The sequence below is a fragment of the Vulpes vulpes genome, chromosome 11, assembly GCF_048418805.1.
Source record: "Vulpes vulpes isolate BD-2025 chromosome 11, VulVul3, whole genome shotgun sequence".
Classification (NCBI taxonomy): Eukaryota; Metazoa; Chordata; class Mammalia; order Carnivora; family Canidae; genus Vulpes; species Vulpes vulpes.
The window spans coordinates 53,802,711-53,824,291 of NC_132790.1; the positions used below are offsets into that span (position 1 = coordinate 53,802,711).

The window sequence follows — 21,581 nt, forward strand, 5'->3', positions numbered from 1 at the left end:
AGACCGGGATAAACCTGGCACCCAGAGCTACTGCGAGCCTCAGGCACTTGGGCCTTAGCTCTCTGGCCCCCTTTCTTGAAGGCCCTGCCTCCTGTCCAGCTCTCTCCACAGACTTCACCTCAGATGTGGATTCCTTCTGCCTGGCAGGCCTAGAGGGAAGGCTTCAGGGAGGCTTCTGTGACTCCCACCTGCCTCCAGTAGAACTGGGGCAGTTTCAGCCCAGATTTGGCCTGATGGCTGAACTGACCCTGACTGACATTACCACAGCGAGGTCATGTCTCACCACGGCCCAGGGAAGCACAGACTGTCACTTGTCCAGTGTTTCCTAAATGTCTCAGACCAGCTCACTTTGGGCCATGCTGCCAGGAGCTGTGCCCCACCCCCAAATGGGGACAAATGAGGGCCATGGGGCCAGTGGTGCACCCATGGGGGAATATCTTTGACTTTGAACTTCAGGTCACACTACTCAGGTCCCCACTAGGCCTATTTGTGCACGTTCCAGCTGCCTTCCCCTAGCAAGCAGGGAGCCCCAGGAAGGAAGGGAGGAGCACCCTCCAGAGCTGTCTGCTCCAGCTGCTGAGGGCCAGGAGGGGATGCTGCACCCGGGTCCAGAGAGCAGGGTTTAGACTGTGCTCTGCTCATGACTCACACATGACACAAGGCAGGTCATTACCCTTCTGTTCTGGCTAAAAGGCTATAATAGCATTTGGCCTCTCCCTGCCTCATAATGGTGACTCGGAGGATTAATAAGGGAATGAGCACTAAGCCTTGTGAATGCGAGCTTTGTTCTCAAGTCAGTTCCCTGATTATTCCACAAAGCAGAGGAACAGCAAATGTCAAGGTTCCCTTTACGCGAGGCTGAAGTCTGAGGCTGCGGGAGGTGCCTCTCCAGGTGTGGCCTGAGCTCTGCGTCTGTGTCACGGTCATGGGAGGCCCCGAGGACACATCAAATAGGTGGAGGTAGAAGGTAAGTCTCGTAAGGAAGGGGGTGAACACTCCTCGGGCTCAGGGCCCATGCCTGGGGCATTTCACATGGCAAGTCAGACAAAGGAACAGATCTTATTAGGCCTTTTGGAAGTTTCCAATAGGCGAAAACCATGGACTGAGCAGCACCTGTCAAGGTTGGAGTGAGCAGCACCGATGCTGTCTCCTTTCAGAGATGCTGCTTTTCGGGGTCTCCTCATTTTCCTGACCGGCTTTCTGGTGTAATTTGGTTTTGTTATCTCTCCTGGTCAGTTGACAAACTGCGGCACCACCTCGAGGGCACTGATGGCTGAGACTGGAGCCCTAGAAGGACAGGAGAAGGGAGAGAGGCAGGTGGGTGCTGGCTGTGGCCCAGCTCCATGGAGCCAAGTCAGAGAAACCACTTCCCTGGGTGCCATGGCTTTTCCCACTCAAGATTTGGAGATTCCTCAGACTTAAGGTAGTGCAGATTCTTTCCAGTTTAATTTTGTCTAATGGATAAGTAATTCACATGGTTCAAAAATCAAAATAATAAAAAATTGACATGATGAGAAATCTTACTCCACCTCTGGACTAGCTCACCGTTTCCTCCCACTGCCCTCCTTACGGTAAGCTACTTTTTTTTTTTTAAGATTTTATTTATTTATTCATGAGAGACACAGAAAGAGAGAGGCAAAGACACAGGCAGAGGGAGAAGCAGGCTCCATGCAGGGAGCCTGGGACTCCAGGGTCACGCCCTGGGCTGAAGGCGGTGCTAAACCGCTGAGTCACCTAAGGATCCCTGCTGGTTTTTATATAAAGTTGGTACTTTCCAATCCCCTTCACCTATTTCACCCATCCCCCCACCCCTCTGGCAACCACAGATTTGTTCTCTGTATTTTATGATTTTGTTTCTGGTTTTGTTTGTTTTGTTTTTAAGATTTCGCATATAAGTGAAATCTAGTCTTTTTATGCAAATTCAAATATGTATCTTCACCCTGCATCCTGCCTTAAATGCACAAAAGTTGGCATATGGTATGCCCTGTAGACCAGCCAGAGTCTCTGTAGGAAGCAAAGGGCAGACTAGAAGCAATAGGACCTGCAGTAGCCCAGGGCTGGTGACCGTGGGAAGCCCTGGCAGCAGGGATAAGGAGAAGGAGCAGATGCTGAAAGCCAGAGAGACAGAGAGGGAGAGAGAGAGAGAGAACCTGGTGGAGGGAGCTCAAGGTAGAGGGACAGCCTACTTGGCAGTCCTTTAAGGAGGGCCCAGGAACCCAATCCCTCTCCCTTACTCCCTCTGGCCCTCTGACACTCTGCAGGGCCCCCACTGGCCATGCCTGCCACAAGTCATGGGGCCAAGGAGGCTTGCACGTGTAAAGGTCACCAGCCAGCCTCCTGAGACATAAAGCAGCCCGAGAAGGGGGTGGAGGTCTCAGGAGGGTCACACAGAACTCACAGCACACCATGTGGCTCTGATCAGCTGACAGCGCATTCACACGTTATTCACTAGTGATGATTTCTTTTTTTTTTTTCCTAAAGTTTTTATTTAAATTCCCTTTAGTTAATATACAATGTAATATTAGTTTCAGGTGTACAGTATAGTGATTCGACACTTCCATACATCACCCGATATTCATCATAGGTGCCCTCCTTAATCCCCATCACCTCTAGTTAAGAGTATCTTTCTTTTTCTTTTTCTTTTTTTAAATTTTTTTATTGGAGTTTAATTTGCCAACATATAGCATAACACCCAGTGCTCATCCCGCCAAGTGCCCCCCTCAGTGCCCATCACCCAGTCACCCCAATCCCCCACCCACCTCCCTTTCCACTACCCCTTGTTCGTTTCCCAGAGTTAGGAGTCTCTCATGTGTTGTCACCCTCACTAGTGAGGATTTCAACACTGCTTTGTTCCACCGCCTCACCTCTCCAGCCAGCAGGGCCACCAGACTTCCCTGACACCCACTGCCTGGTGCTCCTGAGGACACTACAACATCCTAGTGTTGGCCAGCCTCCTAGGGCCATCCTTCCTTTCGAAAACCAAATGGAATGCTCAGCTGCCTTGCATGTCTCTGCCAGCAGCAGTCCAGGGCTCTTGTAAACACCTCCAAGGATTTCTGGGGGTCACACTGTCCTCTCAGTTGCCTGACCTTTCAAACCTTGTTCCTCTCCTCTGGCTGTCAGGCCATTGCTTGGCACATCACTGTCTACACTTGGCCCTGTTTTGCCCCAGTGTGGACGCCACTCCCCCAGCCCCACACAGTCTGTCCTCGGGCTGTGGGGCCAGCAGAGGAGTACTACGGCACAGAATGGGAACCCATTTACAATTTACCCACAGATCCCACCACTGGCAAAACTCACTGCCAGCCCTGCCTCAGGGACCCAGGGAGCCCTTCCTTAGCCATCTGTCTCCCTGGTCTCTGGAGGCTGTGTAGTTCCTGGGCCTCCCCCTGACCCTACCTCCATTTCCCCTCCCCTGAGACCCAGCCCAGGGCCATACTCGCCTGTCCCTGTCCCATTCTGTAACTTTTCCTTCCTTCTACTTTCTTATATGAAGTGGTTAACCTTCCATTTGCCTCAGAGTCTTCCTCAGGTCTGGACCCAAAAACTTGTTTTCTTCAAACCAAAGGGCAGTTTTGTCTTTAGTTGGTTTCCACTGAATTTCCAGTAGCTACTGAAAAAAATTAAAACAAACAGGTGGAGGGCACCTGGATGGCTCAGTCTGTTAAGCGTCCAAATCTTGATTTTTGGATTAGTTCATGATCTTAGGGTTATGAGATAGAGCCCTACTTTGGGCTCTGCGCTCAGTATGGAGTATGCTTGGGATTCCCTCTCCCTCACCCTCTGCCCCTCCTGGTCACCCCACCCCCACCCCCACACCTCCCTCCTGCTCTAAATAAATAAATAAATAAATAAATAAATAAATAAATAAATCTTTCCTTTAAAAAAAGAAAGAACAGGAAGCATCAATTTTAATATGCTCTATTTGACCTAATATATTCAAAGTGTTATCATTTCAACATTTACCCAATTTAAAATTATTAATGAGACACTTTAATTCTGCTATGTAACAAGATATTTTAAAGCCAATGTATAGGGGGATGCCCGGGTGGCTCAGCGGTTGAGCATCTGCCTTTGGCCCAGGGTGTGATCCTGGAGTCCCGGGATTGAGCCCCACGTCGGGCTCCCTGCGTGGAGCCTGCTTCTCCCTCTGCTGTGTCTCTGTGTCTCTCATGAATAAATAAATAACATCTTTTTAAAAAATAAATAAATAAAAATAAATCCGGTGTATATTTTGCACGTACAGCACATCTCAATTCAGACTAACCACTTTTCACATGTTCAATAACCACACGTGGCTAGTAGCAACCATGTTGGGCAGAAAAGCTCTCCAGAAAGACCTGCAACAACCTTTTAAAAAATAACTAGAATTCCCCCACTTAGTGGGTACAGTGGATTCACACTAACGGTAGCAGTCCATATTTCATTGTCCTTGCTCTTCTTGCCATGAAGAGCACCATATGTCTTTGCAGCTCACTCAGATGTTTCTGGAAAGGAGTTTCACGTTCTTCTTCTCCGGATCCCTATGTCTTTGTCTCCAGCGCAGGAAAGCACCCAGCCCAAGGATCCCCTCAACCACTGCTGCCAACACCTCTGGAGAGCGTTGGTACCTGCCTCAGGACCCTACCTGCATTCCTCTGGGTGCCTTAGTGGCCTGAGTTTGAATCTAAACTCCCAGTGGGCACAGCTTCCTCAGGAGATTTAAACACTGGTCCAGAGTTCTAGGGAAAGGACCAGTATCTAAGAGCACCAACATGTTGTCCCTCCCTTCTCTCTCCAAGCACCTGTGCAAACCTCTTTAACCTGCCCTATCCATATACATTACTGTGGGAAGGGGAGGGGAAGAAGTGCACATTATTAATTAAAGCAAGTTTCCAGGATGTTCGTTGCTATTCCTAGAGAAAATGTGAGGTGGTCCCATAGTCAAATAAGTTTGAGGAGCATTAAGCTCACAGGTGTCTGATCTATGGCTGCTGAGTCTCTGATATCCTAATGTCTACAGTTGCTGAGAAAGGTCATGCAAAAACACGACTGCCAGACAACCTCTGAGCTAGACCCAGGTACTGGGAATGTCTCACTTGGGCCCCGTCTTTGGAACAGTGGGTTCCCCTTGCCTGTCCTGCTCCCAGAGGCTGCTCCAAGCACACAGCCTTGAGATGTGATGTGGTGTTGAGAACACCTGCATGATACACATGAATGAATCCACTTAGCGCCTCTCTCTACATAAACTTTTAAGATGTGGTGGGTAGAAGTGGGGATCTGCTTGTCTTGCTGCCACAAAGACTAGCCCCAAACATAAATTCTCTTTGCTTATTAAACCTGCCATCTACCAGCCGGGGGTGGCTTGCCTCCTTCTCTTTCTCTCCTGGAGCTCCATATGTGGCTGGTTTCAGATTTCACCAATGAAGCTCCCTAGAGGGTTGCAAACCAACAATAGCTGGAGCATTTCCCCAGCTAGTTGACCATGGAGTCCCTTTTCTACAGATTACCATGGGAGATGAGAATTTTTGAAACTATTTCTCAAGTATCCTGATAAATAAATTAAAATGTCTCTTTATGTCCAGTTGGAAGTTCCCTCCCTGGTAAGAGCAGAGCTTTGGGAAAGAGCTCCTGGCCTCTTGAACACCAGCTGTCCCGCTCCATCCTCAACTATATCCTGCGTGATCACATCCTCTGGGCGGACATTCCTCCCTACACACTGAGCTCATGCCAAACTCTGGGGATTTGCCTTCTAGGCAAAAACCTGGAGCTGACGCCTGTCCTGGGAACCTAGGCACAGGTCTCCCATTTGTTTGTTTTTAGAATTTTTAAATTTTAAACTATGCAAATTAATATGTTCTTATTAATATTTAAACAATAAATCTCCTGTAACATCACTCAATCTCAATAGCTACCCAGGGATAACAACTAGTATCAGATTGGTCTTTGACTAACTGCTTTTTATGCATTTATTCACATATGTAAGTACCTATGGAAATACACATTTTGTTTTGTAAATGTGTCTTTTTATGTAGCATGCTATATGTATTGTTCTGCAGGATTTTTCCACTTAACATTTCCTGGAGATCTTTCCGTACTAGTGCATGTCAGTATCTCATTGTTTTCAACTGGGCCATGAAATTTTATAGTATTTATTGGACCATTTTCCAACATAACCATTTAGGGTGTTTCTAATTTTCACATTTGCAAACAAAGTTGCAGTAAACATCTCTGTGCACATGGGTGTTTCTCTAGGATTCCAAACTGAAAGAGGAATGATTAAATCAAAGGTTATATACATTTGAGGGTACCTGAGTGACTTAGTTGGGTAAGCATCTGACTCTTAATCTCAGCTCAGGTCTTGATTTTAGGGTTATGACTTCAAACCTTGAGTTGGGCTCCATGCTGCAAAAGGAATCTACTTAACAAAAAGAAAAAAAGGTTATACATATTTCGATTTTTTAAAAAAGATTTTATTTATTTATTCATGAAAGACATAGAGAGACAGAGACACAGGCAGAGGGAGAAGCAGGCTCCGATGCAGGACTCAGTCCCCGGACACAGGATCATACCCTAAGCTGAAGGCAGATGCTCAACCGCTGAGCCACCCAGGCATCCCGCACATTTAGATTTAAAGGTATTTTCAAATCATCTTCCAAATGGCTATCAATTTATACTCCTACCAGAAGTATGCATAGTACCCATATTTCCACACCCTGGACAACTCTTGGATCGTCAAAATTTAGATTGCTTGCTGATGTGAGGGCAGACAGAAGCAGGAAAACAAAACATTTAAGAGCCAGCATCACAAAAGATAGGCACCTCGCCCTACAGGTAGTTGGGCCCAACTCCCAAGGAAACAAAGTTAACAGAGCAAATGTAAGGAGACTTCATTATTTGCAAATGCAGTTAGTATCCCCAGAAGAATTGAAGAGGACACTACATCCATCAAAGACCAGGTTAATATGAAAATAAACACAAAGACAACGGAGATAAAAGTTTGGCTTTAAAAAATTTTTTAAACATAATAGTTGAGAATAGAGCAACTGAAGAACAAGTTACTACTTGTAAAATCGGGTTGAGGTTTCTATCAAAAAGGGCATACAAATGGACAAAGATGAGGCAGATGTGAGGGCAAAGTTAAGAGACGCAGCCTTCAAAGTCTGAACATTCATCTGAAAAGCTTCCCAGAGGAGGAAATGAAATAATCAAAGAAATAGTCAATGGAAGCTTCCCTGATCTGAAGAAACACCGGCAAGGATGAAAGTAGCCCCATTCCTCGACATGGATATTTTGTCACTTGGAAATCATCTTCTATCAGAACTCAAACATCTGCCTCCTCCTTCCGGACGGTCACGTGGAACGTGTGCATAACGTACACACTCACACACCATGATTTACGTTTCTGTTAATGAACACTTACATGATTTCCAATAGCCACAATTACAAACAATGGCCCAGTGAACATCCTTGTCCATAGGTCTCTGTGAACATGGGTGAAAATTTCTGCAGAATGGATTCCAAAAGGGGTGCATGGGTGGCTCATTCAGTTAGGCGTCCCACTATTGATTTTGGCTCAGGTCATGATCTTACGGTCATGAGATTAAGCCCTGTGTTGGGCTCCATGCTCAGCATGGAGTCTACTTGGGATTCCCTCTCCCTCTGCGCCCCCCCCCCACCCCGCTCTCAGGAGCACTCACTCTAAACTAAATCAATGACTAAATGAATGAACAAATAAAATCTTAAAAAAAAAATGGTTCCTAGAAATTTAGGTGGTGAATTACATTTAAGATTTTCATAGCTGCTGCCAACATACCCTCTGGAAGACTACAACAAATGACATTTGTGAAATTGCTGATTTATTGTATCATCAACACTGGATTGTGGTGTGTTTCATTTATGCCAGTCTGATGGATATAAAGTACAACTTGTATTTTCCCTGATGATATGTAAGATTAAGCTCTTTTCACTTATTTACTAGCTACCCTCATATTCTCTTCTGTGAATTATCTATATTCTTTGTCCATTTTTCTATGAGATTCATTACCTTTTTTGAAAATAGAGTTTTAGAATCTTGCTTTATTCTTCCTTGGTTCTCTCTGGGTCCTTTTCTACCTGAAGTGTTTCTTCAGCACTAGAACATTTTCTTCTACTATATATATTTTTTATTTCCTTCTATACATTCACTGTGTTCTCTCCTCTGGAACTCCCATAAGAAAGGTATATCAGTGTTTGACTCTATACTTCATACCACATGATGGCACCTCTTCATTTTTTTCCTAACACATTTTTGAGAAATCCTTTAGCTTGATCTTCCAGCTTGCCAATTTGTTTACATTTGTCTATTTAGCCCATTTATTGTGGGTTTTTTTTAAATTTTGACAGTCATGATGTTAATTTCTAAGAATTTAGTATCTTTTTCATAGAGGCTTTATTAGATTTTTTAAATGGATAGGTTGGTCACTTAACTCTCTAAAGAATATTCATTTTAATTGAAGTTTTCTTCTGTTTTAGGTATTAATTCTATTTTCTTAGAGTCGGTTCTATTTTTGCACTTCTCTCAGGTTCTGGCTTTTTGGGAAAAAAAGGATAGATAGATAGATAGATAGATAGACTTCAGATAAAGTTTGTTTATCTACTTGTAGATAAACAAGTCTGGGCAGACCATCTGGATGATGGCTAAAGGGCACTTCTTTACCCCCACAAGAATCCCATTTGTCTAGTCAGGAATTCAGTTTGGGACACAGGGGCCAGCCTCAGGTGACATGTGTGTAGGGCAACAGATGGTGGACAGTGGGAAGGAACCAGCTCAACCACCCTCCAACCCATTGCCTGCTGACTCTTGCACCCAGTGCTTTGTTGCCTTCCTTCTGGAATTGTAGAGGGAGAATTTACCTGTGATTGATTATGCATTTAGCTCCGTAGCATTACAGCTTTCTGTTCATTGTATCTTCAATCTCCTATTTCCCAGAAATTCCTTCATCTTCTGGACATTGCTCCCACTCCTCCTGACTGTCCACAACCACTTGGACTCCATTTTTATTTCTATATTTACTCTATCATTTCTCTGGGATTTAAGGAAGAAGAAGAGTGCACAGCAATGTGTCCTTAGCCATGATGAACTGTAAGACACTTATTCCACATTCAGAATTATTTCATAAGAATAGGTTATCAGACATGAGACTCTTGGATCAAAGAGCAGGGACATTTTTGAGGTTGTTGATACATATTTAAAACTGCATGCTAGATTGAGGAGTAGAACAGAGAGAAGGTACTGCCTCTGGCAGAGAGGGAGCTGGTTATGATCTTAGTTCCTTCAATTGCCAGTCATGTAACCTAAGTGAGTCAGGGAAACTCTGAGCCTCATTGGTAAAATGGGCACAGTAATTATACCAACATTTAAGAATACTACGAGGATGAATTATGCAAACTTTCTTCTCCAGGGCCCAGCCTATAAAAGGTGCTTGATAAATGCTGTTAGTCAGCATTATTTCAAATAAGTGATTTTCAGCATCAGGTAATTGTGCATTCAGTCAGGTGCTTGGAAAAGCACTCTCTTTCTTGGTCATTGGCATTTCACGCTCTCAGATAAGTCATTTCTCAGCTTGGTACCTCCATCTTCAAAGAAAGAAGCCTCCTTCCTACCTGCCTGCCTCTCTGTAAAGGCTTCTGTGAAGATTCATTGTTATTTGTAAAGCTCTTAGAGATGCTCCAGTGAGAATCCCTGGGCATACTTGGGTTGTTTTCATTGGAATGATGGGTCCTGAGGCCCTGTCTCCAGACTGAGCCTCCACAAGACAATTCCTCTTCCTGAACATGGTCAAGTCAAATGTGAATTCCTGTGGAAGAAAATACCTGGTCTTTATTTTGAGCCAACTTCCAGAAATTTATTTTCTTCCTCAGCTGAGATGTCGGGTCTTATGACTCCTTTTCCATTTGACAACGTATTAATCAGAAATTGTCGGCTCACCTGCTCCAGCGAGGCAGGCTGAGTCCTCACCACAGCCACGTGTCGATCAATCCAGGCCCAAGGATGTTAGGAACCCAGTGTTTATGCCCAGCGCACAGGAAGGGCTGTAGATTGCTCTTGCAAGAACCTCTGAGGCCAATGTCTTGGGGAGGATAGTTGTCAGGAAGGGGGTAAGAATATTTACAAATAAACAAGTTTAGTGACAAAGAGAGAAGTTTGTACCTGTAGAACACAGGCAGGTCAGGCATAGTGGTGAGCCAGGGGCCAGCAGCATGAAAGCTCACAGGGGCAGACCAGGCTGAGACCATGTGTGGGGTGGGATGAAAACAGCAGGGAAGGAGAGCTCATCTGAATAAATAGGAAAATCCATAGGGCAACCACAAGACCTGCAGCATTTTATTTTTGTTTTGATCCAGGAAGCAGTTAGCAAACAAATAAAACAGCAGAGTACTGGGCTTGAACTTGACCAGGAGCAGACCTTTATACAATGGGAGTAGCCACTGGGAGTCTCTGCCTTCTCCCTCTTTTCCACCCCACTCACAGTGGGGTGGGAGCCACCCAGCTGGACAGGGCTGGATAAAAGCAGGGAGGGCCAGTGGAAAACACCTTCCAGAAACTCAAGGAGCACAGGGCAAGAAGGACACAGGGGACAGATGCAGGTGAAGGAAGAGTTCATTCACCAAGGGGCTCCTCACCTCCCCGGCCCTCGAGCCCCTCCCTTCACACTATTGGCCTTTCTCTCTGCTCCCTGAAGGGCTGTGGGCAGCCAACACATGGAGTGCCATCTGGGAGTCCTCCCTCATTGCCAGGATGACAACAAAGGTGGTTAAGTCTTCCCCTTGACATTTTGCTGTATGATAGAAGACCCAGGCTCAGAAAGATGTGGTAAGTGGCTCAAGGTCACACAGCAAGGAAGGGGGAAGCTGGAATCAAAGCCAGGCAGTTTCCAAAGTTCCTGTATGGTAGAGGTTAAACCATCTAAGAAGCCTTAGAAAGAGTAGAATATAAAGTTCCCAGGGGGCTCTCAAGCACTACAGTTTGTGCTCAAAGGCAGAAAGTCCTATTTGGACCTGGGCTGGGGGGCGGGGAGAGATTACTGAAGCCACCAAGACCAGAGCAGACATGGGTGCTGGTCCTCTGCCCCCAGATCATCTCAAATTCCCCTCATATCTGGGGGGATTCTGTGAGAAAAGGGAGGAGGAGTGATTCCTAAATGCTATGAGAACTCTGTTCTCAGTCCCGGAATCTCTCCCGTGCCCCTTCTCGGTGGTGGTGGTGGTGGTGGTGGTGGTGGTGGTGGTGGTGGTGGTGGTGGTGTTGTGGCAGAGGGCAGCCCCTCTCTCCTGCTCTCCTTCTGCTTTCATGGCTAGGCTTCTCGGGCTCCCCATGCAACCCTCCTCCTCACTCTTCTTACATCTGAACCCCCAGGATATGTACTTCTTTTGGAGAAAGAGCCTCATCTCTTTCTCATCCCAAGTCAAATGCCTGCTAAGTGCAGAAACAGGAAATGCAAGAGTATAATCTTTCAGTGGAACATCTGCAGAATGGAGAGCTACTTAGCCATATAGAAAAGAGGGAGGACTCCCGTTAGAACTCAGTCTGGACAAGATTCACAGTGATGTGAGTACATCAAGGTGCTATGCAGCGTGCACAGCAGTCCCTGTGTGTGTCAATTCTCCCAAAGGACACTCAGGCAACTGGTAATATTCATTGCCACCTGCAAGGAGAACTGGGTGGTTTGGACATTTTCCACTAGATAGTCTTTTAGAGCTTTGGACTTTTATGCCATGGGATTTTATTACTTTTTCAAAGATGAAATAATATTTTGAAAAAGAATAGTTTATTATGTGGTACTCAGTGAAAATCATTCTTCTCATATATCCTTCCAAATTTTTCATTTTACACGCATGCGCACAGACGTACACACATGTGTTTGGTTATTTCCATAAAACTGAGATTATGTTATTAAAAAAAAACACCTGAGAACATGTTGTAATGAATTAAAACCTGCTTTCCACCACCCCCCCCCATTCACTATATTGTGGATAACTTTCCATATCAATTAAATAAATGGCATTAATATAAGGAGCTCTGTAGAGCAATCCATTGTATTCTTTTATCATAATATTTTTAACTAATCCCCTAGAATTTTAACAGCTTTATTGACACATCTACCATAAACTTCATTCGTATAAAGCGTATAATTCAGTAGGTTTACTGTATATTCAGAGTTGTGCAGCGATTGCCAGTATCTAGTTTTAGAACATCTTCATCACCCCAGAGAGAAACCCCGTTCCCATTAGCAGTGGCTCCCCATCCTTCCTCCTCTCCCAGCTCTGGCAATCACTCCTTCTGCCCCCATGGGTTTGCCTGTTCTGGACATTTCCTGTAAATAGAACTGTACAGCATATGGCCTTTTCTGTCTGGCTTCTTTCACTTAGCATAAAAGTATTCGAGGTTCATCCATGTTGTAACACGAGTAAGTACTTCATTCCTTTTTACTGACAAATAATATTCCATTGTGTGGCTATTCCACAGTTTTTAATCCATTCATCAGTTGATAGACACTTGGATTTTTTCAATTTTGACTATGATAAATAATGCTGCTATGAACAGTTGTGCACAAGATCTTGTGTGAACATATGTTTTTAATTCTCTCAGAGATAGATTGGCTGGTCAGAGGGAAACAGTATCTTAACTTTTTGAGGAACTGCCAACTGTTTTCTGAAATGGCCATGCTATTTGACATTCCCATCTGCGGTGTATGAGGGTTCTGATTTCTCTATGTCTTCACCAATACTTGTCTGTGCTTTTGATTATAGCCATCCAAGTGGATGCGAAGGGATGCCATGATGGTTTCGATTTACATTTCCCCAATGGCTAATGCTGATTGAGGTGTCAAATGCATTTTTGTGTGCTTGTTAGCTATTTGTCTCTTTTCGAGAAATGTCTTTTCAGATCTTTGCTCATTTTAAAATTAGATTGTCTTTTTATCATCAAGCTGTAAGAGTTCTCATGTATTCAGGATATGAGTCCCTTATCAGATATATGATTAGCAAATTTGTTTTCCTTTTCTGTGGGTTGTCTTCTTAATTCTCGGTAGTATTATTTGCAGCAAAAAAAAAAAAAAAAAAAAGTTTTGATCTTGATGAAGTCCAACCCACCTACCTTCACGTTTATAAACTGTGTTTTTGTGTAAGAAACAATTGTTAATCCAAAGTTACAAAGATTTACTCTTGTGTTTTCTGCTAAGAGTTTTTCTAGTTTTAGCTCTTACATTTAGGTCTATTATTCATTTTGAGTTAATTTTTTGTGTAAGATGTGAGGTACAGATCCACACTTATTCTTTTGCACATGGCCATCCAGTTGTCCTGGCACTATTTGTTGAAAAGACTATTCCTACCCACTGAACTTCCATGGTACCCTTGTTGAAAATCAATTGAGCATAAGGGTAAGGGCTTATCTCTAGACTGTTGATTCTTTTTTATGGGTCTAATTGTCTATTCTTATGTCAATATTATACTGGCTTAATGACTGTAGCTCTATAGGGAGTTTTGAAACAAGAATATGTGATTCCTCCAACTTCTTATTCTTCAAGATTATTTTGGCTATTCTGTGTTCCTTGTATTTCCATATGACTTTAAGAATCAGCCTGTCGAGTTCTACAAAAAAGCAAGCTGGGATTTTGAGAAGTACTACATTGGAATCTGTATTAGAGAGTTTTGGTATCAGGTTAATACTGACCCCATTTAAATGAGTTAGGAAGTGTTCCTTCCTCTTCTAGTTTTTGGAAGACTTGTGAAGAATTGCTATTTATTCCTTAAATGTTTGGTATAATTCACCAGTGAAGACATATGGGCCTAGGCCTTTCTTTGAGGGGAGTTTTAAAATGACTAATTCCGTTGCTCCATTTAGTATAAGTATGTCCAAAATGTTTATTTCTTCTCAAGTCCATATTTATAGTTTTTGACTTTCTAGGAATTCATTTACTTCATATAGGTTATCTAATTTGTGGGCATTCTTATTGTTCATAGCAGTCTCTTAAAAGTTCTTGTTTTTGTAAGGTCAATAGTAAAGTTTCACTTTCATTCCCAATTTCTGCTCCTTTTTTTTGTTTACATTATTGCCTGTCCATTCCTCTCTCCTGTCCTCCACCCCCAGTGTAGGGCCTGGACTCATGGAAGGTTCTATCCCATTAATTGCCTTATAAGCCAATATAGCTAAGTGTCAATGGAAAACTATCAGACCAAAATGGAAGGGCTAGAATCCTAACCAAAATACCTTAGCACGACCGCATATTGGAGCTTCAGCACCAGGGGTGCCACTGCTCTGGAGGGCTTCTATGGGTAGCATGGATGATATTCTCATCCTAACAGGAATGAGTTTTTCTGCTTCAGAATGCATTTCAGAACCAGGGTTATGGTCCTCCCTATCCCAAGCAATTGTTAGCTCTTTCCTTCTCCATACTGAGAGATGAGGGAGCATGCAACCTGGATTATCTAAGGAACACAGGAAAGCCTGTCTGCAGCAGCCCTGCCCAGGCACAGCTCTGGCCCTGAGTCACCATGGGGACAAAGTGCAGGACCCTGATTCACCTGCTCAGTGTGAGGCTCCATCACAATGCCCAGCCCCCTGCAAAAGCGAGACGCCCAGGGAACTCAGGCTCCCATTTTGGCTCTCCCCGTGGAGGGAAGGAGAACATCCTAAGGCGGCCACTTTACCTCTTGTAGAACCAGCTTGGTCAACATGAAAATAGGGTTGCTTGGCCAGCTGGCTTGAAGTCCTGTCCAGCCTAGCCACTTATGATTAGGTCACCAAAGAACATGTAGGCTTTGTTTGAACACTCTGAGCCTAGGGAAGCTTCCCCTACCCCACCCCTGCAGCAGGCCCTGGTTTGGGAGTCAAGCTACCTGGGCCACAAAGCCGTCTCTACCTCCAAGGTCATAGCTTGCATATTCAGTTTCTCTTCCTCCACTTCTTCATCTATAAAATGGGGACAATGCTAGCACCTATCTCAGGCAGTTGCTGTGAGTGCTTATGAAGGAGATAACATTACATACAGCTCCTCCCATTGTGCCTGGTAGACAGTAAGCATGTAAAAGATATTAGTGTTGGAAACAAATCTGTGCCTTTAGAATTCGACCATTAGTCCCAGCCCTGCCCTTTGCAGCCATCATCTGTCTCAGCAGCAGGAAATCTGCTGGGCTGGGGTCTAGCCAGCACTGTGCCAGGCTATTCACCACCCAGGGAAGGGTAAGGAGATGGGTCGTGGCATCTCCGTGTCTTGCTCCTGCACTATTTCAGGGGAGGGGACTTCAGACCTCTCCCCAGTGCAATACCCAGAGCCCATAGTCATCTGACTTCAAGCACCTCCTCTGCCACCGACTCACCCTGAGATTCCATGAGGGGTGAGTTCCTCAACCTCTGAACAACCATTCATTCATTTTTAAAATGGAAATCACTACCTGTGTCGGAAGGAGGAAGATTAAATCACTAATGCTTCAAATCTGATAAGCACCACTGGCACATACTAAGAATTCATTTCAGATCATAAAAAGTCACTGTTCTGCTCTTACTTTTTCTCTTTCATCATGAAGAGCCCCCTGCCCACCCCATCCCCAACCTCCCACCCCCTGTTTCAAATAAAGGGCACACTATAAGTCTCAGTAAATTTGATCTTATTTGAGATCAAGCAGAGGTGGCTTTGATGTGATGGACAAAAGTTCAGATTGGGCCTGTTTTACACAAACTGCCTCCTCTTTTGGCTGATAATGTAACCTAGCTGTTTTATCTTCTTTACATCACCAGTGCTCAGGCTGCCACTACAGTCAGAATGAGTCTAAGGTGAGCTCAACCTGATACTCTTGCACTGTGATGTCCTGGGGGCCTCTGACTCAGGAACCAAGGAGGCTAGACCACTGCCTCTCCTTCTCCTGGTGGCCCTAGGACTTGGAGGGCAGGACAGGGGCAAGCGAGCCAGGGCTCAGAGAATCACCACCTGCAGCCCCACAGACGGGACCTCACGAGGACCACCACTTTGTCTCCACCAAGTCAAGGCCTTTTCCTCTGTGTAACCATATCCAAAATGCAAAGAGGCTCCTGGAGAGGTCCAGGGGCTGTGCCTTTGCCACTTCCAGGAGCCTGTGCTCAGGGGATTTGGTAGGGATGCAGCGGGTGCAGTGGCAGCCACAAGGGGGAAAGGAGCATTCTGTGCCATTTTTACTGAGTCACGTTTCCAAGTTGATTGAAAGTAGGATTTTTAATAATATATAGATTGTGACTAAAGGCTTGCTCTTGCCAAATACTAGCATAAAGCGGGTTTTTACAGCTGGGATGATAAATCCCAGAAAGGCGGCGCTTACCATGGAAACGCTGACACAGCCTTTCATTCCCCTTCACAGTGATTAAAATCCTCATTTCAATTTGTTTTTCTTTATTTGGGGCCAGAGTCATTTGCGAGCCCAGGAATAGATCTTGCTCTGATAGAAAACTAAATGGTGCCCCCTGTCGGAAATAAGATGGAACCACTTCAACCTGCCGGAGGGCTGTAGATCTTGCTAGGTAGAATTCCGGAAACGCAGGAAAACTGGTTTTCTTAGTAATTGTCTTGCCAGGAAGGAAATTCCTGCAGAACTCACCCTTGTTTTCCCAGGGCAAGCGAAGCGAGGAAGGGAAAGCAGCTAGTGCAGGGCGTGGTGTCAAACCAGAGGTCGCTCTGCGGAACTGGCAGCCTGCCTGGGCTCTGCACCCCCAACGCCCGCTGGAGAGGCCGGGGAGCCTCTCGCTGGTTGCAGGCTGCTCCACATCAATTCTTTACACCCCTGGCCTGCTGACCATCTCAGGCTCCCATGGCCAGGGGAGCTCCGCAGGCAGGGAGGCAGCCCTAGGCAGATGGAGTCCAGCCCTTGGGATGTTGAGGTCCCAATGGGCACCATTGGCCTGTCTGCTGCACCCCCTCTCCATTATTCCTTGTATTCCTCTGTGGGATGTTTCATTTGCAGGCATATTTTATGACCCTGGAATGCATGTGCCCTCCATTTATTTAAGGCCTGTAGTCTCTGCTGAACCAAAAGCTCAGTAATCCTACTAACCAAATGTCCAGGAAAGTCTTTCTACTTTCCAGTTCTCTTCATTGATAATAAAGCCCACAATGGATCCAGCCACACTTGTTAATCTACCAGTGAGATCCCAGCAGAGTTCCTGGGCCGAGAGCTGACAGGGTCTCAGATTTCAGGGTCCCCACTGAACACGCTTTGTTCAATTCTGCTGGTGACATTAGAATGTGGCCTTATAACACCCGAGCATTTCCCCAATCCTGCACATGGCCAGTGCTTCGGAATAGGGTTTTCTGAAGTGTGTCCCACAGGTATTCTGTGGGCAGAGATACTGCTCCAAGAAGGGTTCAGAGATTGAACAAGGTTGATAACATTGCTAGCTATAGTACCCTCTTAAGGTCACAATACTCCTCAGTGAACTAGAGGCTCCGAGAAGTCCTGAAGGGAAGAAATCCAATGAACTTTAACTCCATGTTCCCCAACTTGCTTCCTCACTGGAGCATGTCCTCACAGAACATCTTTATCATCCTGTGACAATTCGGCCACATGACACATAACATGCTCTGTCTTGCTTGTCCTTTTTATTTTTTATCTTCCAGGGTCCTAAAAATATTTTTATTATACAAGTATTACCTGTTCATTGTAATAAACTGGAAAAAGTTTTCTCCTTTGTGAGAAGGGAGTTTTGTTGTCAAAGGAGCCAATCTGTTCCCTAGACTGTGTTCAGTTTTATGGCCCCTGATTCTAAGTAGCAGGTTTCATAAAATAAAGCACACATTTCAGCCAATGGTGGCCAAAGAATAATTTTGAATTATTTCCAAACCCTGGGTGGAGGAAGGTTCCTGTGCCATATGTTGTGCCTTTTACAGGGAGTGGCAGGCCCAGAAAACAAACAAGTTGGTAGGAGGAGAAAAAATTTATATATGATGATTTTTCAGCTATGTGAAGGTATTTATTATAAAAAAGATGGGAGTGAAATACACCCAAGAATTAGGAAGTTTCCCTCTCAAAGATGGGCTCAAAGGCAACTGATTTCTCTGCTGTTGTAAAAGCAACACTTAAAAATAAGTATTTTTAAGTAACCCCTACATACAGCAGGCCAATTTCAGTGGGGATTAAAGTCAAGCAGGGAATGTGGAGTCTGGCACGGGGCCCCTGCCTGGGGGCGGGAAGCCCTCACATCTTTCCCACCCAAGAGGCCCCAGGCTTGCTTAGGGTAGCATCATCTCCTTTTCCTTGAAAACAAGCCATATTTGGGAGTCATGGGTGGCTCGGGGTGAAGTGGAAGGTGTAGCTGGTTGCACTGACCCTCAGAGCAGCCGCAGGAGGAAACCACCGTTATTACCCCTTTTCATCAATGCTTTCTGAACACAAGCTCATTTCTGCCCTAGAGGTGCTAGCCTGAGACACTCATCTTTCAAGTCTGAGTTCAGAGAGGGTCTGTGAGGACACTGAGAGCACACAGCACAGAGCTGAGCTGATGTCTGCCTCACAGCAAATCTGGCAAGCATAAACTGAATTCCCAAAGGGTCCTTGGAAAGTTACTGTTTAAGAAAGTTCCTGCCCTAAGTATGATGTAGAAGCAAGGATGCAATCTGAAGTCAGGGGGAACACACCTAATGTGTAACTTCAGTTCTCCTTTCCAAGATAATGGCTTCTCTGAAAAGCTGAGGACAACTCTGATGGCATCCTTTGGTGGCTAGAAGGCCATTCTGGGGGGTACAAGCTCCATGTGTGTAGTGAGAAGCCACAGCTCCTTGCTTCCAACCATCTCCTTGCTTGCTCGGAGCAGAAGCCAGCTGGTCGTCTGGGCTGTGCAGGACCACTGCAGGAGCTGCAGATCCAGAGGGGGCCTGCTAGGCAGATGGCCCATGTCCACCGAGTGCTAGTCAGGTGCCACACCGACTCCACCACTGATGCTTAAGCACAGCATTCTGCTGACACAGGAGAGAGGACCCAGAGAAACCATGCTCAGTCTCTCATGCTGTTGGATCCCCTCCTCGTGAGCCCCCTGACCCCCTCAACAACATGGCAGCTTCCATTATTCGCAAATCTCTGGTCCCTGTTGTTTTCTCTTCTCAGCGTTTATCACTCACTGGTGTTCTGTTATCTCCCTCTTCTTTGTGAGAGGGAGATATGTGGGTGGGTGTGTTCACCTTGATTCTCTAGCATCCAGAACACTATCTGGCACAAACAGATGCTCCATAAATGTCTGTTAGTTGAATGGCTGCCTGTTATTTCAGCAAGATGGATGAGTATCAGAGCATCAGGAGTCCAGATGAGGGCTCTTATAGGTGATTCAGCCGTTTTTCTACAAGTTCAAGTTCCAACTCCTGCCTCAGTGATCCCAGTGGACAGCCAAGACTTTCTCTCCCAGCATCAGCTGTTGGAGCAGCAGAGGATGATGCCCAGGGGCCTGAGCTGAGCTTCCTCTGCTTTGTGTGACCTCCAGTAAATGCTTCCCCTCCTTGCCCATCCAGCAGATGAGGAAGTAGATGCATTGTGTTTAAATATCATGTGGTTGATTCCTTCCCCATGTCAAGCATTAATGGGAAAACTGTTTATTTAAAAGGAAAGCCGGGAGTGTGGAGTGGGATCAAGGAGGAGGGAGATCATGAAAGAGTGTGGCCAAGTCCCCTGGAGGCTCCCATTTGCCCCCATCCACAGGGAACCTCGGGAGCAGTGCAGGTCACACCCATAATGTCTTAATTGGGAGTGAGAGAGCTGGAGCATTTACAGCCCTGCACTGATGATCCTGTAGGTGCCCCTGGAGGGGTATAAATTCCCAGGCACCTCCAGCTTGCCAGGTGCACAGGCCAGGAAACTCCAGCAGCCTGCAGGCAGCCCCCAGACAAGACAAAGATGCTGCCTTTTAGGAGTGAGAAAAGAGAGACTGAGGCAATATAGATGGGGTCCTGACATGATCCCTAAGGTGATATGGAAGAAGGCCCTTCTCCACACAGTACTCTACAAACCTTCTGGAAATGCAGGTTTGAGTCCTGGAATGCATGCTCATTGGCTCTCTCCCTGGACTCTGAGGGTCCAGGGCACAGGGAGATTGTCATGGCCATCTTTTCAGCCTCAGCACTTGCAGCCATGCCTGGCACATGGTTCACATTCAACAAGTACTGCATGAGCAGATGAATGAGAAAATAACAATAGAGGGGAGACTGAGTTCCTATTCTCAGTTCTTGCCTGCCTCCTTGTGATGCATGACCTCACAGTGGGCTACAGTGAGCAGAGTTGATTCCCCTGTTCCATTGACATCACACTTGAACATGGCCATGCAGGCAAAGGGACTGTGTTTGGAGTCAAGGCCTTAGGAGGCATCCTGCATTTCTGCTCATGGTTCTGGACTCCTGTGATCTGGGTCAGAAGAATAAGTAGTCCTAATAAGAACAAATGAGGGACATACAGAGCAGGCCTGAACCAACTCAAAGCCCAAAGCCAAGCCCAGATGGCCAGCACTTAGAGCAGAGCTGCTTCTGCTGACCCACAGGCCTGTACTCAGGAGGAATAGACACTTTCTCTAAGCCACTGAGTCGGAGGGGTTTGTTGGGTAGGTTATATGGTAGTAAGCGTCTCAGGCCGAGTTCTCCAGGAAGCAGACTCTGACACAGAATTGTGTGCAGGAGGTTTGTTACAGAAAGTCCATGGAACCTATACCTGTGGAAGGCAGGGAAAGCAAGCTGTACTCAGCAGAGGGGGAAGCTGAGCTGAGCTGGGCACAGTCCCAGTGAAGGTTCAGCTCTGGGCTGTCCCAGGTTGGGGTGAGGGGTTTTAATACCTCTGAGTTGACCAGATGTCTCATTCATTTGCTCTAGGAAGGAGTATGACCTTGGGCAAAGCAGTTTCCTTGAGTGGAAGCACTTCCCTGAGAAAGTTACTGACAGTGCTCTGTGCATCTGGAGGAATAAGTCCTTCATTCCCAAAAGGGGATCTGGGCAGTACATCCAGAGTCCTCGACTATAACTGACTGATATGATGGTGTCCATCAGATTTCAGGGCTGCCTCCCCACATCTTTACTGCTACGGATCAAAGATTTCAAATACATTTGATTATTTCTAAAATACCATTGAGGTAACAGACCTGCTACCATCTAATAAGTTGCAAAGAAAAACATCACTAATATTGGCTTACAAGCTCAGTTTTGCAATGCTTGCTGCCTGGGGCGTGACCTGCACAAAGCAGACAGCAAAGGGTTTTAGCATTTGTGACTTATTCCATGTGAATATGTCCTTCCTGGAGCCACTGAGATGGCTCTCCTTATGAAGATGCAGTACACACCCTGCTTCCCCTGGAAACCCAAAAACAGTGACATGAGCCCTGACCTGTCCTGTTCCACTCAGCTGATGAGGCTTATAGAGAGGTGAGACTTAGGGGTCCCTTCACAGTTCAACAGCTGTGGGAGAAGCAGCTCTATCCGACCTCCACAGAACAGAAAAACGCCACACCAGAGGGAATGAGTTCCTTGAACTCTTCACCCATGGCATCCCATAAGCAGTTGACCTTGGGTACCTGGGAGCATTGAGTCACTCCCCAAGGTCACCCAGTGACTCACTGGCATATTGTTAGC

The 21,581-nt window shown here is 45.7% G+C and overlaps 1 long non-coding RNA gene across 1 annotated transcript in view; it reads left to right on the forward strand.

The window, feature by feature from the left end:
* The first annotated feature begins 723 nt into the window (after positions 1–723).
* Positions 724–21,581, forward strand: part of LOC140594522 (uncharacterized) — a 32,823-nt gene continuing 11,965 nt past the window's right edge. Inside the window, exon 1 of the long non-coding RNA XR_011995388.1 lies at positions 724–967. This is a non-coding gene — a long non-coding RNA (uncharacterized lncRNA). The remainder of the gene's footprint in view (positions 968–21,581) is intronic.